Source organism: Sardina pilchardus, chromosome 17 (genome assembly GCF_963854185.1).
Source record: "Sardina pilchardus chromosome 17, fSarPil1.1, whole genome shotgun sequence".
Taxonomy (NCBI): Eukaryota; Metazoa; Chordata; class Actinopteri; order Clupeiformes; family Clupeidae; genus Sardina; species Sardina pilchardus.
In genome coordinates, this window is record NC_085010.1 from 17,267,744 (window position 1) to 17,281,305 (window position 13,562).

Genomic DNA, 13,562 nt, shown 5'->3' on the forward strand with positions numbered 1-13,562 from the left:
ACATGAACCTCAAATGGATCAATTCTCTCCAGTCCCAGCCAAGAGCAGAGTGATGCTGTTTTTTTCCGAGCATTGAAAATAATGGAAGGGAGGTGGGGGGGTGGGTTGGGTGGGGGGGTCGGGGGGTTCAGTGTTTTGTTTTTCCTTAGGGGGGCTCCGCATTTGAGAGGTCGTTTTCACTCACAAAGCAAAACATCATATCGCCACATCACCACATATTACATTTTTTTTTTTTCTTTTTTTTAAACACATGATGCAATCAGGTGCAAATAGAAGGACAGAAAGGGAAAAAAATAAAGAGGACATGTTATGCTTACAAGCTGGTGCGATAGAAAAGCAGAGTCCTTGCTGTTGCTCTCTCTCTCTCTCTCTCTCTCTTTCTCTCTGTCCTTAAAACATCCTTCAAAAATTCTCCAAATATAATAATACTTCATTTTAATCCTGTATGGCCTACGGCATGATAAAAGATTTATACATTTATGTAAATTAAAATAAATCTTTGAATGCTAAATAATAACTATATAAATCTTTTGATTCATGAGTTTGATTGGTAGATTATGGTGTCTTGATACTCAATATCACCTGATCTGGGTCCCTCAGTTCCTTAACTGACTTCTGTGTAACTAGAGCTCTACTTCATATAATATGTACAAGCCAGAGCAATTTAAAGTCTCTCAACTTATATACAAAACAGGTTCACACAAAGTCTTATAAAGTCCTCATATACACACTCCCACACACGCGATTGGGACACCCAACCTACACACACACACGCACACGCACACGCACACATACACACAATCAGATTCCCACCTGTGCGTACATACAGTGCATAAGAAAAAACAAGCTTTAAAGCATTGTGATGGAAAAAAAAGAAATACTGTTGGTTCTGAAGCAGTAGGATGAAGAAGCCACCGTCACGGCATGAAGACAAACTAACGCACAGTAGCTCTACCAAACACACGAGGAGTGGGGCCGGAAGAGCCAACAGAACATCACTGGGACACAATCAGCAAAATCGTCAATCAGCCGCAACAGAATCGCCATCACGGCGCCCCTCTCTCTCTCAAGTTTTCACACACAGGCATTTCACGCACTTGGGTACACACGTACACACACACACACACACCCAGACACACACACAGACACACACACACACACACACACACACACAGAAATCATTTCTGTTGACATGCTCCTCTTCACAAATGAGTGCTGCCACACTTGAGTAAAGTCATTGTTCTTGGAGGATGTCCGTATTCAGTTCCATGATCTTTTTTTTTATCCCCTTTGAGCTCTACCTTCATCCTCGGTTCATTACTTGATTTCTTGGGTTTGGTCTCAGTGCAGCGGGACTGGGTCAATCTCCGTAACAGGATCGGGGGGGAAAAAAGATACTGAGGAGGGGGTGAAGTTTCAAAGCGGGGTGGGGGCTGGGGGCACATTATGCCTTACTGTCGCCGGCATTTGTGTGGTGGCTGTTTTCGCCATGGACTTTGATCTCGATGGTATCCGGCTTGAGGACCTCCTTGCCATTCTCCTCTTTCAACGGGAGTTTCCTGGAAGAGAAAATGAGAGAGAGAGAGAGAGAGAGAGAGATAGAGAGAGGCAAGAGGAAAGAAAGAAGAAAGTGATAGAAGAGAAGGAGACAACAGTTACTTGCCCTCCCAGAATACCAGAGGACCAGTGGCTCAGCATCAAAAGGCTTAAGTGGGGTCAAGAACTGACACATGACCCCTGGTGAGTGTGTCTATGTGTGTGTGTGTGTGTGTGTGTGTGTGTGTGAGTGTGTGTGTGTTTATGTTCATATGCATGTGCGTGTTGGTTTGATATTATAAGTAGCCTGGTGCGTGAGTATGCGTGTGAGTGTGTGTGTGTGTGTGTGTGTGTGTGTGTGTGTGTGTGTGTCAGGATAGAGATGTGATGAAGAATGCGGACAGCGAAACATGGCAAACACTGGACTGGACAGAGGTGGGGTATTGAGTGGACACATGCAGTAGAACAAAACATGCTGCATTTTACATTACATTACATTACATTTAACAGACACTTTTTTTGTCCAAAGAGACTTACATTTGTCAACTATATTACAATGTATTGTCCCCGGAGCAGCATGGGGTTAAGTGCCTTGCTCAGGGCCACAACAGTGGAAGCTGGGAATTGAACTGACAACTTTCAGGCAACTGCATGCTCCTTAAAGGAACACTTCACTGTTTTTTAATATTAAACTATGCTATTCCCTTAACTAATTCCCTTGGTCGTGTGACTACTCGTGTAACTGTATTTTGATAGGGAAAACATGGAGGTGTTTGGTCGCTATCAAAGTTGCGCCGCGCGCCAGAGCTAGTGAGTGCACGCATTGAAACGTGAGAGGTATGTATCAACTCATCTTAGTTAAGGAAATAACGTAGTTTAATCTGAAAAACGGCGAAGTGTTCCTTTAACGGCTACACTACCACTAGGGTTGGGTACCGACACTCGGTACAAGTACGTATTCGGGGCGAACATCAACGGTAGTAACCATCCCGAAATACAATGTGAATTTCGGTGCCTCATTTCGGTGCCTCATTAAATATGCAGCTGCTTAATTGCGCTCACTGGTGTTCACTCTTAAAACGGCAGCGTCAGTGCACACACCACTGAAGGCTGTACTGACAGCTAACCTGGTGTTGTTGAACAGGTGCAGCCGTTCGAAAGTCTTTGAACCGTGGTGCTAGAGAACCTGCCCGCATTTCCACCAGTTCTGAACCGAACCAAGGATGTATCATCATTGGGGCAGCCGTGGTGTACTGGTTAGCGCACCGGGCTTGTAACCGGAGGGTTGCCGGTTCGATCCCCGACCAGTCCACCATGGCTGAAGTGCCCTTGAGCAAGGCACCTAACCCCTCACTGCTCCCCGAGTGCCTCTGGTTGGGCAGGCAGCTCACTGCTCTGGGTTGTGTGATTCACCTCACTGTGTGTTCACTAATTCGGTTAAATTGGGTTACAGTAAATGCAGAGAACTGAATTTCCCTCACGGGATCAAAAAAGTATATATTCTATTCTATTCTATTCATCAACAATGGGTGTTGCTTGCAAAAGCAAACGTTAATGAGATGCATAAACGGGAGAATGATATGATCAGTTGTCCCATAAAAACGGCAGAAACTAGCTGTTTAAAATGCTAGTCAACGTCTGCAGTGCAATGCTAGCTGAATCGTTTTGTTTACTCTGGCAACAGTTGATATGGACGAAAAACTCATGCTTTTAGCAGAGACGTTTCTTAGGCATACTTTTACTGTCTATGGGTAAAAGTCACCGGTAAAATTAATAAAGCCTACATATGTATATTTACATAGCCTACAAGTGTAGTGATACACGATTAAACGGCAGAAGGGGATCATCCATGTGTTGCTGTTTAACTGGTAGCCTAACGATAGATTGCGAAGTTGATGAGAAATGCATGCATTCCATGGCATGACCGGTTAGTAAAACGTGGAGGTATGACGTATTTTTCTCTGTAAGACGGCATTGAGTAGCCTATCAACCTCTTAGTAGGCCTATGTGGTTACTGTTTAGCTGGTTGCCAAGAAAGTAACGATAGATAAATGCGATGTTTATGAGAAATGAATGCATTACATGTAACATGACCTGTTAAAAATACATTAAACATTGGGTTATTTATTTTGAATTGAATTGAATTGAATTGAATACTTAATGTCATTGCACAGAATACAACGAAATTGGATCATAAGCCTCAAGGTAGCCTACACTTAAAAAGAATATAGGGCTAATTTAAGACATTGCAGACACACAATCACTCATCCCCATTCTTCTGTCCACCCCATAGTAGGGTGAGGGACCCACACAAAACCCTCCCATTACATGTAGGCCTACTATATAGGCTACAATTCAACACATTCATGCTCATAGGAACACCAGATTAGGTAGAATGAAGAAAAAAGTGCAGAGTTGCAAACAGTCAAGTCTTTCATGTTTTGTGGTTTTCAAGGTAGGCTACTGCTTAATATGCTGTTGGTCAAATTTCACCTAGGCCTTAGGCTATAATATGTGTAATAATATGTGATTTTTTGTTTTATTATTTGTATAGGCCTATTATGAAAGCTTTTAGCTTAAAATATTGTTGGCTGGTTCTTGAAAAAAAATCATCATAAAAACGTTTTTTTTTTTTTTTTTTTTTTTTTAAAGTACCGATTTTATTACCGTTTAGGAACCGGCACCGTTTTGAAAGTATCGATTTGGCACCGGTATCGAAATATACCCTTTCAATACCCAACCCTAACTACCACCGCAGGAGAAATATAGTGCACACAGCGACACTGTTGCTGAAACTGTGGCTACAACTGTAAAAACTGTCTGTGTCACTCTGAGGCTCTAAGACCGCAATTATTCTACATTGACACACAACGAGTCCCCACATCACACATACAATTCATGATCCTGACAATAAAAGAACAGTAAAAATATACTCTGTGCAGCTGCTGTCATTTAAAAATAATTTGGAGAGCACAATGTGCTTCACAAATGAGAAGTGCAATACCACCTTGGAGATTTTTCTTTCATCCTAATCAGAATTTCAAATCAACCAAGGCTCTCTAACGCACCCTCTGTGGCCTTTTTGATCGAGACTAGACGAATCCATCTTTCCAGGAGGGCAGATGAAACCGGTGCTTAAACTTTACATCAACTCATTTAGGCCTCAATCAACTGAATGAAAAAAAAAAAAAACTCCTCCCCCGTGAACAAACAAACATTCACTTTCAGCTCTTCTAATGCGCGCCTGTATTGTGCCATGGCTTCATGGCCCGGGGGCAAAGCGGAGGGCGTTTTTGGGGCAGGTGGGGAGACCAGACGCTGGGGCGGGGCAGGGGGGTGGGTGGAGAGAGGCGGTCTTACTCCGGCTCAGTGAGAGGTGTGGTCTCGGTGGGCTCGTTCATTGGGCTGCCGTCCTCTGCGTTTGTTATTCTCTCCTCTTCTGTCCTCATCTCAACTATGGGCTCCTTGGACCCATCGCCCCTACACACACACACACACACACACATGCAAACACACACAGCCACACACACACACACAGAGACAGACACACACACATACACACACACATGCACAAACACATGCAGAGACGTGGATACAATGCAAAAATACTGTGCACACAAACACATATACTGTAGTACATACACACAAACACACACTCACATGTACACACACACTCTTACACTTTGGGTGATGCGGACACATGCCCACTGAAAAATACTCTGACTCATACATTTTTTCATATAAAAAACAAACAAATTATAGAAAAATAGGAACACAACTTGTGTCCCCACAAATACACACACACACAGACACACACACAGACGGACCCTTAGGAATATGTCAGATTGTGCTACGTAAACTGAAAGATAGCCTTGTTTGTTTGTTTTTCGCTAAGTGGCTCGCTCAAGTCTCTCCGGCACCAGACACAGTTTATTCCGCGTTCCTCTCCGTGGCGCTCCGAGACGGAGGCCTGCTTGTAATCGCTGGGATTCCGAGACTCCACAGGGCTCATAGGAGAAACATCTCCGTGCTCCAAGAGCCCCCGTCAACACATTAATTACCATACTTCTGGGAGGCTCTCTCTGTTTATCTGTGTGTGTGTGTGTGTGTGTGTGTGTGTGTGTGTGTGTGTGTGTGTGTGTGTGTGTGTGTGTGTGTGTGTGTGTGTGTGTGTGTGTGTTGTGTGTTTGTGTGTGTGTGTGTGTTTGTGTGTGTGTGTGTGTGTGTGTGTGTGTGTGTGTGAGAGAGAGAGAGAGAGAGAGAGAGTGTGAGAGAAAGTGTGTGTGTGTGTGTGTGTGTGTGTGTGTGTGTGTGTGTGTGTGTGTGTCTCAAGTTGCAAATGACGCCATCGACATGCTTAATCTGTCCTTTAAGGCAGTCGATGAGCTTCACAACAACCAAATCACTAAAATGCAGTTACACTGTTATATTCCCTCATTGGTGCATAAATAAACTCCCAGTTCCTTGTTCCATCTCCCTGTTGTTTGTTTTGTGTCTTAAACAGTTGTGCCACATTTCAGCTTAAACGTACTACAGTAAAAATATATATACTATAGTTAAATATCTGTGCACATCTGGCTCAGACATAACAATACACCTTCAAACACAGTTTGTTCCCTGAATCGTTGGCTGATATTCGTTGTCCTAAACAGAGAAAGAGTGTGAAAAGAAACAGAGCTTTTCCTCACATACTGTAGGGTCAAAGGTTAAACTCCATTCCACCCATACAGTAGATGTGTGAGGGATAGCATCCGGCGAAGTGCCCCAATATACGGAATTGATGGATCAAATATCTTTATAATAACTGATATAATGATAGATATAGATAGATAGATAGATAGATGGGCAGATAGGTAGATACTGTAGATAGATAAATAGATAGATAGACAGATAGACAGATAGACAGATAGACACTTCATTGATCCCCAGGGAAATTCAAAATAAAGTGTCGCTGTAATATCCGTTATCACTCAAAGCCCAGCAGATATCCAAGGCTCAACTAATAGTTTCCCTTTGTTTTGGAAATTAGGATGTGTATACTGTATCTCTGAGCTGGGTCTGCAGCTTTGAACACCTCATTGTCACATACTAATTAACTAATGCAAGTGGTGTAATCACACATCCAAACTTTCATTCGCATAGTCCCTCTGTGACACAGTATGCACACAGACTGAGCAGGTGAGAACAATAGAGTGATAAACACGGGAACTGACAGAGGATCAGAATGATGTGCAAAAAAAAAAGTGATGAAGTGAGTGAGATCTCAGCAGAAGGCGACAAGTGGATAATGAGCCATGCCAGAATGTGGAGGGAGCGTGTCGCGTGGAATAGTGTCCTCCTGCGTTCATGTACATGAAGCTGTCTGTGTTGCGTGGAATAGTGTCCTCCTGTGCTTATATACATGAAGCTGTCTGTGCAAGACAACACTGTACCAGACACACAAATGCATGCGTAACAGCACGCAGACAGGCTGTATTTATTTGAATGTTCAGTCTATGTATGTACGTTTGTGTTTGTATTCATATGTATGATGTGTCTGCACAGTGAACAGTAACAATAGGCATATACGCTTGTTTGTAGCCTCTATACTACTGTATGTACAGTGTGTTTCTCTGTGTGTCCCTGCCGGCTTGGTTTTTTTTGTTTCTGCATGTACTGTATGAAGTCATTATATGATGATGGGTAACTGGCAATATGTATGCATCTCTGCCGAGGAATGGAAGAATGTCTCTCATTATGTGTAGGCTACATGGCTTTGCCTCCAGCTACTTGCTGTTATACAAACATTTGCATGTGTGTGCAAGCCTGTGAAGGTGTATGGAGGGGTGGTATTGTAAGTAGATTGGTGTGTGTATGTGTGTGTGTATTGTGTTTATGTAAGCATGTGCATGTGTGTGTTGGTTTGATATTGTAAGTAGCCTGGTGCATGTGTGTGCGTGAGTGGTGAGTGTGTGTGTTTGTGTGTGTGTGTGTGTGTGTGTGCAAGTGTGTGTGTGTGTGTGTGTGTGTGTGTGTGTGTGTGTGTGTATACTGTATGTGTATGTGTGTGTATGTGTATGTGTATGTGTATGTGTATGTGTATGTGTGTGTGTGTGTGTGTGTGTGTGTGTGTGTGCAAGTGTGTGTGAGTGTGTGTGTGTGTGTGTATGTGTATGTGCATACTGTATGTGTGTGCATATGTGTGTGTGTGTGTGTGTGTGTGTGTGTGTGTGTGTGAGTACGTGTATGTATGTACAGTATATGTGTACGCATAAGTGTGTGTGTGTGCATATGTGTGTGTGTGTGTGCTTGACTCACAGGTAGGCAGCCTTGCCCTCCTCCAGCTCCTTGGCCTTGGCGCTGGTGGCGCTCTTGCGGCTGCACAGGCGGCGGCTCAGGTAGCGCAGCAGGCCGCGCTGGCGCACGAAGAAGCAGCTGACGTCCACCAGCACCAGCAGCAGCAGCACTGCCGCCACGCCCAGCCCCACCACCACGCCCAGCCCCAGGGTACTGAAGAGGGAGTCTGCTGAGACCACAGAGAGAAGAGAATATCAACAGGGCTGCAACACACACACACACACACACACACACACCCAGCCCCACCACCACGCCCAGCCCCAGGGTACTGAAGAGGGAGTCTGCTGAGACCACAGAGAGAAGAGAATATCAACAGGGCTGCAACACACACACACACACACACACACACACACACACACACACACACACACACGCCCAGCACGGCCGCCACGCCCAGCCCCACCACCACGCCCAGCCCCAGGGTACTGAAGAGGGAGTCTGCTGAGACCAGAGAGAGAAGAGAATATCAACAGGGCTGCAACACACACACACACACACACACACACACACACACACCCAGCCCCACCACCACGCCCAGTCCCAGTGTGGAGAAGAGGGAGTCTGCTGAGACCACAGAGAGAAGAGAATATCAACTGGGCTGCAACACACACACACACACACACACACACACACACACACACACACACACACACCACGCCCAGGCCCAGGGTACTGAGGAGGGAGTCTGCTGAGACCAGACAGAGAAGGGAATATCAACAAGGCTGCAACACACACACACACACACACACACACACACACAAATCCGCCCAGGTGAATAAGACTTTCCATAGCTTCATCTGTTCCCTGTCGGCTACACTTTTCAATTACTCCTGAGGAAACATCTCCATGCAGACTCAGCATTTCCATCATCTGTAAGGTAGGGTCACTTAATGACGATGTCTGGGCAAATATTTCTCACTATTTACTATAATCTGATAGTACAGACAGGAGAGATAATGAAAAGTTGCTAGTCGGTTTCACACTTGGAATTAAAATACAAATTCTGAAACTATGTGAACAGCACTTTCTGTAACTTTTGCAAAAAATGTATGAGGAAAAAGTTGAAAGTGGACAATTCAACTCGAAAAAAGAACTGAAATAACAATAAAAGTTTGAAAGGATATTTTGTAAAGAGGGAGTCCGGTAATTGAGGCGTTTAAGTTGTACCACGGCAAATAAAAGAGAAATAAAAGAGTAACAAAAGGTTGTAATTTGTGAGGGCAAATCACATTAACGTTATTACGACACCAGATGCGATAGCACTATTAGAATAAATGAGAGGTCTAGGTATTGGCAAGGACACTATGTTGGCAAGCCTTTCAGCGAGAGAGGAAAGAGCTCCTTCATTAAAAATGACAATGAGGCTTTTAATGGACGGAACATAAGAGCAGAGAGCAGACTGAGAACTGAACGTATCCATCCAGATCCTCTTATTTTTGACCGCACTGTTGAGATGACTGTTGAGTTTATAAAGAAAAGGGAGAGATTTTCACCAAATTACAGAATGTGCTGCTCTTTCAAATAATAAAAAAAACAAAAAGGTAAACAAATATTTAAAAAACTATTAGTGCATTTCTAAAGTGAAATGCACAATCGAGTCTTGGACAAATTGAAGCTGTGGGAGGCTCATTGGAGTTTGAAAGCTACCATCTACAACACTACAGTATGTTATGGCATCAAATTGTTCTAATTATACTACTTATCACTATTCCCATTGAAATTCCACTTATGTCTATTTCATGCTCAAGTCACGTAGCTTTTTACAAAGACCTCTAGATAATATTAAACATTTGACATTTAACGTAACATTTTTTTCCGGGAATGGATCCAGAGTAAGATGTTTTCATGAAAAGCTTAAAAAGTCTGCACACTCATTTTGTAATGCTTGGCCTGACAAAATAAAACACACACACAGAAAAAAAAAAAAACGAAACTGAAAGAATCAAAGAGTCATTCTCTTTTTAAGTATCTCTTGATCGTTTTTGTCCTGCACCTGGGATATGCACATTGACCACATTTTTTTTATTTAAAGTATATATTTTTTAGCTTTTCATGCCTTTAATTGGACTGTAGAGATACAGATAGGAAGTGAGTGGGAGAGAGCGTTGGGGTGGGATCTGGAAAGGACCATGGGGTGGGAATCGAACTCGCGCCACGGCTGGGGCTGACATTGATCTCTTCTAACACAAGAAATGTTCATCCCTTTTCTTCCCCTTGATTTTCCAGTGACAGCCAACTTGTAATTTACATGCATCTGGCAGTGTGACCACTGGAGTCCCTCTGTGATACAGACATTACCTCCTGTTGTTCAACTATGGCTCTGCATTCATGACTCTGCCTGTTGAACTAAAAGGCTGATAGCTTGCGCACCTGAATCAGAATGCAAATGTATTTCTGTGAAGCAGAAAATACCATGGATGCAATGTCACTTCTTATCTCAGTGGGATCTTTTATCGCCGTTGGCCATGAAATTTTGAGATAAAAGGTTACTTTCAACCCCTCTTGCAGCAGCCCAAAGCACACAAGCACACAAGCACACACACACACACACACACACACACACACACACACACACACACACACACACACACACACATACACACACGGTCATATTAAAGTGAGCCAAGCTGCACTAGTTCGTTCACTGTAATTAGAGACATTAGATCTTGAAAACTATATTGTAATAAGGAGCAGTTGACAAGTCAGTACCAAGATACCAATTAAGATACGCCAAAGGGAAGACATTTTGGCTGACTAGAAGAAAAGTCCGACATTTATCACAACAAAGTTTAATATGAAGAGCAAAAAGTTTTAACGGCACGGCTCACTTGGCCTCTGTGAGTCTAAACGCCTCCTTATATCCTTATCCTCCCTGTCTCTCTCCACCAGTCTGCAGAGACCGTCCAGTCTGATTGTCATCAGAGTGATAATTGCCTTTACATTTGATTCATTCCCCTCGGTAATTTAATTTAGTTCCTCTTTTTAAGACTTGTAGCATCTGCAGCTTTGTAAAGTGGTGGCAATTCCTCCTGCATGTTTGCCAGACACCAGTGAGCCATTGCAGCGGACTGGTGATGGAGCCCTCTGTGATTGGATCTGAATGGTGGGCGCTTAGCTGAGTCTCTGAGAGGGATGCCTGGTGCAGATGCTCTGCATTGTAATTCTACTGGGGGAACATCAGCGTTAGTGCAGTAAATGAGGGGAAAAGGCAGAGACATTAAACTTGGCCAAACTCTTATGTGAACTTTTTGATTGAGCCTTGTTTGGTCCTATAGTTCTCTCTGTCTCTCTCTCTCTCTCTCTCTCTCTCTCTCTCTCTCTCTCTCTCTCTCTCTCTTTCTGATAAACCACAAATGTCTTTTTGTCACTCCCTCCTCCACTCTCCTCCCTGTCTCTCTCTGTCTATTCTTCAGTGATACCAATGACATTAATGTCACAACATGGCCATTTTGAAATGACTTTTTTATTGTTTGCGCACCCCCTCTCCTCCGAGCTCACTCTCATATCAGACAAGGGGATCTCTCGAATGAAATGTGTCTGCTTGGTGGTGATATTATTGGGCAGTCTGGAGGCAGGGCTGTGTCCACTATATGAAAGTGTTTCTTTTGGGGCCCAGAGGGCTGGGAGATAGACTGTGTTCCACCAGGGCTGTACCCAGATCTGTCATGATGTGATTTAGGACTGAATGTCTTTTAATAGCAGTTCAGTAGTTCTGACCATGCTATGAGTAAAAAAGAAATGCCCTCAGCTATAATCTGTCTGTCTGGGCCAGAATATCTCAAGAGAACTGTATATAATACAACCATATTGAATCCTGAAGGCTGACAGCTCATCTGCTATACATACAGCAAAGCAGTAGAGATCTAACATCAAGACCGTTACTGACCTACAGCTTTTCCTATTGAACATGGGGACAGCCATATATTTGAATATCCAGACATATCCAGCAATGGGCGTGCAGTGGTCAAAGTATACAGAAAGATGCAATGTGCATAAAAAAATTCAACAAGCAAAGGATGGACAAGCAGCAGGATGACATTACTATTTGATGCTACTGTAGGTATCATCAATCATTATACCACTGCTTGGTCAAATTTCCTATTGTGATGCACTATTTGGAACGTGCATTATTTTTCTACCGCACGGCTATGAAGTAGTTCCCTTCTTTTGGGCTTATTACGCTTGAATATTATATTATAAATAATGCACTTATCGAAGTGTAAAGTCCCCTCCGCCTACGGCGTCGGGTCCTTATTACCACTTCGAACGTGCATTATTTTCCTAGAAACGCACGGCGCGTCATTGATTATCCCTTACATAATTAGTCATTAAATTACCAGTAATTAGTCATGAATTTATGAGTAATTTATCATAAATTGATGTTGTTGTTTTTTCCTTTTTTTATTATGAAACTCAACTTTATGCAGCATCAATTTATCAGTGATTTGAAAATTCATTATTTTGTCCTCGTCCTCCTGCGTTCAATTTGGGAAAACATAATCTATTAATAATGCTTTGGCACGAGCCACGTAAATGGTGAGCTGCCATCAGATCCTGCTGAGCGTTTGGTGTGAGCTCCGGGAAGCATAGACTGTCTCACACCGGCTAATTAGATTCACAGCTCACGCAAGACACACTGCAGTGGGGCCACGTTTCCATGAGTGTGTGTGTGTGTGTGTGTGTGTGTGTGTGTGTGTGAGAGAGAGAGAGTGTGTGTGTGCAGAGGGCCATGTTTCTGAGTGTGGGAGAAAGAGAGAGTGAGTGTGTGTATGTGTGCGTGTGTGTGTGTGTGTGTGTGTGTGTGTGTGTGTGTGTGTGTGTGTGTGTGTGTGTGTGTGTGTGTGAGGTGGACGGGCTAACGCACACAATGGAGACAGAAACGAGGGGATGAGAGTTAGAACAAAAAGAGGGAATAATGCAGACAAAGAAGTGAGAAAGAGTGAGAGAGAGATAGACAGACAGAGACAGATAGAGAGAGAGAGAGAGAGACAGAGAGAGACAGAGAGAGAGAGGCTTTTGACGGTTAAAACCTTTATCTTTTACAACGAAAAAAAAGAAAACCATTGAAACACCAGAGACAATAATCATCCTATTTCACCAGTTGAAAACAAGCCCCCAAAGTCATTAATGGAAGCTGTCCTCTCACATACCATTTCTCACTAAACTGAGCCAAGTTCAAAAAGAGAGAAAGTGTGTGTGTGTGTGTGTGTGTGTGTGTGTGTGTGTGTGTGTGTGAATGATTTGTCTGTAAGACTGCTGAGAGAGAGAGAGAGAGTAAGAGAGAAATCATATGAGGACAGTGTGTGACTGAGAGAGTAAATTGATCTAGATCCAAGGGCAGAATGGCAATGAATGACATTGCTCCCCTAGTTTATAGACAGAGTGTGAGAACAGCGTGTGAGAGTCCATTCACTAAGAAACAAGCCAGGAAGGGAGGAGAAAGAGAATGAGAGAGAGAATAAGATAGAGAGAGAGAAGAAGGGAGAGAGAGGGGGGAGAGAGAAAGAAAGGAAAAGAGCGAGAGAGATTTGTGATAACCCAGAGCACAATACATTATGCATAACAATGAATTGGAAAGTGGGATTGTTTAGAAACAGACAGATAGGAGTGTGCTTACTGGAATTAATAAGTGGCTAGGGTGAGCACAAAGGCTTGTGTCTGTGTGTGTGTGTGGCGTGTGTGGTACCCTG

General features: G+C 43.4%; 1 pseudogene; it reads right to left on the reverse strand.

Moving 5' to 3' along the window:
- Positions 1–13,562, reverse strand: part of LOC134062000 (neural cell adhesion molecule 2-like) — a 285,110-nt pseudogene that overhangs the window by 50,235 nt on the left and 221,313 nt on the right.